Source organism: Suricata suricatta, chromosome X, assembly GCF_006229205.1.
Source record: "Suricata suricatta isolate VVHF042 chromosome X, meerkat_22Aug2017_6uvM2_HiC, whole genome shotgun sequence".
NCBI classification, from domain to species: Eukaryota; Metazoa; Chordata; class Mammalia; order Carnivora; family Herpestidae; genus Suricata; species Suricata suricatta.
In genome coordinates, this window is record NC_043717.1 from 45,755,321 (window position 1) to 45,762,705 (window position 7,385).

The 7,385-nt window shown below is 38.6% G+C and overlaps 1 pseudogene; it reads left to right on the top strand.

Moving 5' to 3' along the window:
- Positions 1 to 3,064: 3,064 nt before the first annotated feature.
- Positions 3,065 to 3,809, top strand: LOC115284204 (annotated as a pseudogene).
- The last annotated feature ends 3,576 nt before the right edge of the window (positions 3,810 to 7,385 follow it).

Below are 7,385 nucleotides of genomic sequence, written 5' to 3' on the forward strand. Positions count from 1 at the left end.
AAAGCAGGTGCCACTGACTGACCCAAGTTGATTCAAAACTTAAAGCTATATGCCTTTTTTGCTTTTGAAAAGCAACGAGAAAAATCATAGACAGGTTAAATAGAAGCCACATATGCAGCCCAGGAGGCCAAATGTTGCTTCACAGTCTTTCGACTTGTTCCACAACTTCCCAAATTTTTTTCTCCTGCGCCCCTGAGGCATAGCCATCAAGGGTCACTTAGGTAGACTCTCCTGTGCCCCGGAGGCAGTGCCATCAAAGGTTGCTCTGGTCGCTCTGCGGGAGGTTTTTTGGCCTACTGGGCCCCAACACTTTTCAAAAAAGATATCCAGATGGCTAACAAACATGTGAAAAGATGTTCAGCATCACTGAGCATCAGGGAAACGCAAACCAAACCTACAGATATATCACCTCATATCTGCCAGATGGCTAAAATCAACAACAAACGTAACAACGAGTATTGGCAAGGATGTAGAGAAAAGGTAGCCCTTTTACAATGTTGGCAGCAATGCAAACTGGTAGAGCCACTCTGGAAAACAGTATGGAGGTTTCTCAAAAAGTTAAAAATAGACCTACCCTGTTACCCAGAAGTTGCAGTAGTAAGTATATACACAAATAATACAAAAATAACAATTCAAAGGGATACATGAACCCTGATGTTTGTAGCAACATGATCTCCAGTAGCTAAATTATGGAAACAGCCAAAGTGTCTGTCGACTGAAAAATGGATAAATGTGATATATATATATATATATATATATATATATATATATATATATATGCAATGAAATATTAACCATAAAAATATTGAAATCTTGCCACTTGCAATGACATGCACGGAGCTACAGAGCATAATGCTAAGTGAAAGCTATAAGTCAGAGAAAGAATTTAGGAAACAAAACACATGGATATAGGGGGGAAAGAAAAAAGAGGGGCAAACGGACTTTGTGCTCTATGTAAGTGATAACACCTAAAGTCCACACTCGAAAGTAATATGACACTGTAGGTTAACTAGCTGGAATTTAACTTTTTAATTAAAAAGTTTTTAATGATATTAATGTTAGCGAGACAGAGTGCAAGTGGGGGAGGGGCAGAGAAAGAGCAAGACACAGAATCTGAAGCAGACTCCAAGCTATCAGCACAGCAAGGCTCAAACCCACAAACCTTGAGATAATGACCTGAGCGGAAGTTGGGTCCTTAACCTACTGAGCCACCCAGGCGCCACACTGGAATTTAATTTTTAAAAACCTTGAAAAAAATAAGAGGGAAGTATGTAGCAATATAGATATATCACAGGAAGCAGGAAAACTCTCAAAAAAACCCAAACCAACTTAATCTTACACTTAAAGGAGGTAGAAACAGGACAAAAACCAAAGCTTAAAAGCAGAAGAAGGGAAAGAATAATATTAGAGCAAAAGTAAATGAAGCCTCAGTAAATGAAACATTAAATTTACTGGAAGACTTTGTATGACAAAAAGATAAAATAATATTGTAACTAATGCAATAGATATGAGGGTTCACAGATCTATTTAAGGTTCTGATTTTAATTCTTTTGGATGAATACTCAGAAGTGGGAATGACTCCTCATATGGTCTTTTTATTTTTAATTATTTTAAAGGAACCTCCATACTGTTTTCCATAGAGACTGTACCAATTTACATTCACACAAACAGTGTTCAAATGTTCCGTTTTCTCCACAACCTTGCCAATACTTACCTCTTGTCTTTTGATGATAGCAATCTTAACAGATCTGAGATGATACATCATTGTGGATTTGATTTGCATTTCCCTGATGATTAGTGATGATATGGGAACAAGCCAAATGTCTATGACACTTGAATGGATAAAGATTATATAGATTTATGTATACATATAATCAGGTATAAAGAAAAAGGAAGCCCTATCATTTGCAACAACGCGGGTGGACCTGGAAGACATGACGCAAAGTTAAACATTTCAGCCACAGAAGGGCAAACACTACATGATTTGACATAAATGGTGTACCTTCCTTAAGTTAAACATGTGGAACCAGAAAATAGATAGGTGGTTGTCAGAGAATGGGAGATGGGGAAATGGGGAGCTGTTATTCAATGTGAATCAAGTTACAGTTATACAAGATGAATAAGCTGTAGAGATCTGTTCAACACAGTGCCAATAGATAATAATATGGTACTGAACACTTATAATTCCTTAAGAGAGTAGATCTCATGTTAATTTTCCTTACAGGGTGTGAGAGGGGAGGAAGCAAAGCGATACAAGGAAACTTTTGGAGATGATATAATGCGTATTGCCTTGATTGTGGTGATGATATCACCAATATATGCAGATGTCCAAGCTGATGAAATTGTATACATTAAATATGCATGTTTTTATATACCAATTTTACCTCCATAAAGCTGAAAAAAGATCAATAGATGTTGCCTTTTGCACCAATTCAAATACTGTACAATATAGCTTCTAATTTACAAATACAATTTGAACAATATAGGTTCCAAATTAACCATAAATATTGTTGAAATGCATCAAATGGCAAATCTTTATTAATCTTTAATTACTACTGAGGCTCAGATGACAGTTACACCTCAAGATCCAGCTAAAGATAAACAAAATATTCCCTGTAATCTTTGGTAAATTCCTGAGTACATAACAGAGAACATACAGGTATGCCACATTTTAACCACAGTATCTACAGTCTTGTGTAAATTCCCCATTGCCATAGTACTCATTGCTCTAAAATATCCCATAGCTGCCATGGATGCCCTGATTCAGTGAGTAATAATATTAAATTCAGTCTTTGATACTTACAAATTGTCTTGGCAGAATGGGACTTCATGGACACCTTCCTCCAGTTAACATAAATAATATGTCCCATCATGTATTAACTGGAGCCTTCAGTGATTGAAACCCATTATATAAAACCTGTCTAGAGAAAGGGGCTACTATCCCCATGACTTCTTCATTTAACAGCCAAATTTTGGAAGGACTGCCATCAAGATCCTGAAGCAAATCTTGTGTACCCATTCCCTGCTGTGGCCCCCAGCACCCACCAGGTCGTCCAGCTCAGCCATGATCAAGGTGAGCCTCATCTTCAATAACTCTGGGAAGCAGTGGCTTTCCAAGCTCTACCAGCCCTACGGTGAAGATACACAGGGGCATCAGGGAGACACTCCATTTGGTATCTAAGAGAGGTGAAAATGCAATTTCCTGGAAGGAGAATTGTTAATTGGAGGATCTGACAACAAACTGATTTATAGTTACTACGCAACATTATATTTTGTCTTCTGTGTGGATTTTTCAGAAAGTGAACTTGTCATTTTAGATCTAATTCAACTATTTATAGAAACATTAGACAAATGTTTGAAAACTTCTGTGAGCTGGATTGAATTTTTCATGTAGACAAGGTTCATAATATTCTTGCAGAAATGGTGATGTGAGAGTGGTACTGGAGACCAACATGAATGAGACTGTCACACAGATTGATGCACAAAATAAACTGGAGAAATCTGAGGCTGGCTTAGTGGGAGCTCCAGCCTGTGCTGTATTAGCTGTGAAGAATAGGAGTCTTCCTGAGATCCCAAGAAATGATGACATCATTATAAAAGGGCCAAACCTCCCCTCTTTCAAATTAAAAAAAAGAAAAGAAAAGGCCACTCCCGGGTAAAATCCAGGGAGAAAAGTCACCTAAGTTTACCATGCAGTTGTTTACCAAAAATAAAGGAAGCCTAGGTACTGTATAGAAGTTGTGGAAGTTCAATGTTGCTTTTCTTGCTCCGTGATTTTTGAAGAAACTGAGTAGTTACAATGTGATATTTCTTTTTCTTTTTAAAACTGCATTCCTACGCCCACTTAAGGCATACTTCTATGTACTGGCTACTATAGTATTGCAACATGTTTGAGACATTTCTTTAAATTATGTACAGTCCAAAATGTTGGTGTTTTGTATAGATCACAGGTGGAGTAGCATTCCAGAAGTCTTTCTGTTATTTGTCAGAGTTGTTTTTTAAAGAACTAAATATAGATTGCATGAAAACATTTTGACCCTTTTCACTTAGCTTAAATAAACTCCATGTAACTTGACTTCTAAACAAAGCATAAACAAACAAAAACACAACAAAATTTTGCCTGTCCTTAAATTTACAACGAATGAATGGATATTCATGATGGATTATCACAACCTCAATGTTGTGGCCCCACCCATTAGGGCTCCCATATCCAAAATTATTAATTATTAACTCTATCTAATAAGTAACGAGAAAATATTTTGCTATTATAAATTTGACTAATATAATACACATAACTTACACACATAGGAAGATGTGATTTGGGCAGGTGGAATAAGTTGGGAAAGGAAGAATAAAGATAAGTACATGTAAAATATGCAAGATTATGCCCTCCCTTTACAAAAGGGGAAATAGGGCTCTCTCCGTGAGCAGAAAAAATGAAGACTACTTTGTCCTTCCTAATATGGTCCATTCCAATGTCTGTGTGCTGGGTTAAAATTTTCAGGGAGAGAAGGATTTGGATTTCTGAACTGTTGGCAAAACTTTTTCTGTGGCTATGGGAGACTCCACAATCAGTATACTATTGAAAATTAGTATTTGTTTCAGCTGCATTTGTAGAAGCAAAATATAAGATTCTGGGCCCCTCTAAAGTGACATGAATACTTCAGGGTCAGTAACTGTTCTAATTGGTTTACATGTATTAATGGATTTAATTCTCCAAGGAAACATATGTGCTTATACAAATAAAGAAACTGAGGTGTACTGCAAGCAGTGACACCCAGATATGAATCCTTAAAATCTGGGTCTAGAACAGATATTCTTAACCATTATAGTATACTCCCTCTAAGAAATGCAATGACAAATTCTGGAACCTTCAAAAGAAAGCAACTAAAACTACAGGGAAGTTGGGAAATACATTCCATTAGTTTCCTATCTCTGCCATAACAAACAACACATATTTGGTGGCTTAAAAAACATACACGTATACTTTTATAGCTCTGTAAGTCAGAAGTCCAAAATCAATTTCAACGGTTTCACTCTGATGTTGGGTAGAACCGTTTTCCTAGACTTTTCTAGCTTCTAGACCTGCATTTCTTGTATTACTTGACTTCTGGTCCCTTCTTCCACCTCCAAAACCAGAAGTGAAGCACCTTGCTTCATCATCACATTGCCTTCTGCCTCTGCAGTCATATCTTCTGCCTCCCTCTTATAAGGACACTTGTGATCATATTTAGGATCTACCTGAATAATCCAGTATAATCTTCTTAAGAAAATAAATTATGTATAGAACCTTTTCTCATGTGAAGTAACGTTCATAGGTCTCAGTGATAAGGGTCCAGATATCTTTGAAGGCCATTATTTAGCCTAGCACATATGCTGAATGATGGATACATGGTATAGTTTGTGTGAGCCAGCAAGATGAACACTGGCAGATGAATTAGTGTACTGTGAGCCATTTATTCCCATGAACCTTAAAGATCAATGTTCTGCAATGAAGTCTGAATAGGTGCATATATAAAAGAGCATTTGGGGGTGCCTGGGTGACTCGGTCACTTAAGCATCTGACTTCAGCTCAGGTCATGATCTCAAGGTTTGTGGGTTCAAGCCCTGCGTCAGGCTCTGTGCTGACAGCTCAGAGCCGGGAGCCTGCTTCTGATTCTGTGTCTCCTGCCCTCCTTGGCCCTCCCTGCTCAGGCCTTGTCTCTCTCTCTTTCAAAATAAATAAATATTAAAATTTTTCCTTTGTTAAAAATACATTATTGCCAAGTTGGTTTCCATATAACACCCAGTGCCATTCCCCACAAGTGCCCCTCTCCATAACCATCACCCCCTTCCCCATTACCGCTTCCTCTTCAGCCCTCAGTTCGTTTTTCAGTATTCAAGAGCCTCTTGTGATTTGCCTCCCTCCCTCTCCCTAACTCTTTTTCCCCTCCTACTCCTCCCCGTGGTCCCCTGTTAGGGTTCTCCTGTTAGACCTATGAGTGAAAACATATGGTATCTGTCCTTCGCCTGACTTATATCGCTTAGCATGACACCCTCAAAGTCCATCCACATTGCTACAACTGGCCAGATTTCATTCTTTCTCATTGCCATGTAGTACTCCATTGTATATATTAACCACCTATTCTCGATCCATTCATCAGTTGATGGACGTTTAGGTTCTTTCCACGATTTGGCTATCATTGAAAGTGCTGCTATGAACATTAGAGTACATGTGTCCCTATGCATCAGCACTTCTGTATCCCTTGGGTAGAACCCCAGCAGTGCTACTGCTGAGTCATAGGGGGGTTCTATTGAGAGAGTTTTGAGGAACCTCCATACTGTTTTCCAGAGCAGCTGTACCAGTTTACATTCTCACCAACAGTGTAGGAGGGTGCCCGTTTCTCCACATCCTCTCCAGCATCTATAGTCTCCTGATTTGTTCATTTTAGCCACTGTGACCCACCGGTGTGAGGTGGTATCTTGCTGTAGTTTTGGTTTGTAGTTCCCTGATGCTGACTGACGCTGAGCATCGTTTGATGTGCCTGTTGGCCATCTGGATGTCCTCTTTGGAGAAATGTATCTTCATGTCTTCTGCCCATTTCTTCAATGGATTATTCATTATTCAGGTGTGGAGTTTGGTGAGTTCCTTGTAGATTTTGGATACTAGCCCTTTATCCGATATGACATTTGCCAGTATCTTTTCCCATTCTGTCGGTTGCCTATTACTGTCTTTGATTGATTCCTTTGCAGTGCAGAAGCTTTTTTATCTTGATGAGGTCCCAATAGTTCATTTTTGCACTTGATTCCCTTGCCTTTGGGGATGCGCCGAGTAGGAAATTGCTGCAGTTGAGGTTAAGGAACCTATTTCCTGCTTTCTCCTCTAGGGTTTTTAGGATTTCCTTTCTCACTTTCAGGTCCGTCATCCATTTTGAGTTTATTGTTGTGAATGGTGTAAGAAAGTGGTCTAGTTTCATTCTTGTGCATGTTGCTGTCCAGTTCTCCCAGCACCACCTGCTAGAGAGGCTGTCTTTTTTTCCATTGGATTCTCTTTCCTGCTTTGTCAAAGATTAATTGTGGGTCCAGTTCTGGGTTCTCTATTCTATTCCATTGGTCTATGTGTCTGTTTTTATGCCAATACCATACTGTCTTGATGATGACAGCTTTGTAGTAGAGGCTAACATCTGGGATTGTGATGCCTTCGGTTTTGATTTTCTTCTTCAATATTACTTTGGCTATTGGGGGATTTTTTTGTGACTCCATATGAATTTTAGGATAGATTGTTCTAGCTTTGAGAAGAATACTGGTGAAATTTTCGTAGGGATTGCGTTGAGTGTGTAAAATGCTTTGGGTAATAATGACATTTTAACAATGTTTATTCTTCTGATCCATGAGGAAGGAATCTT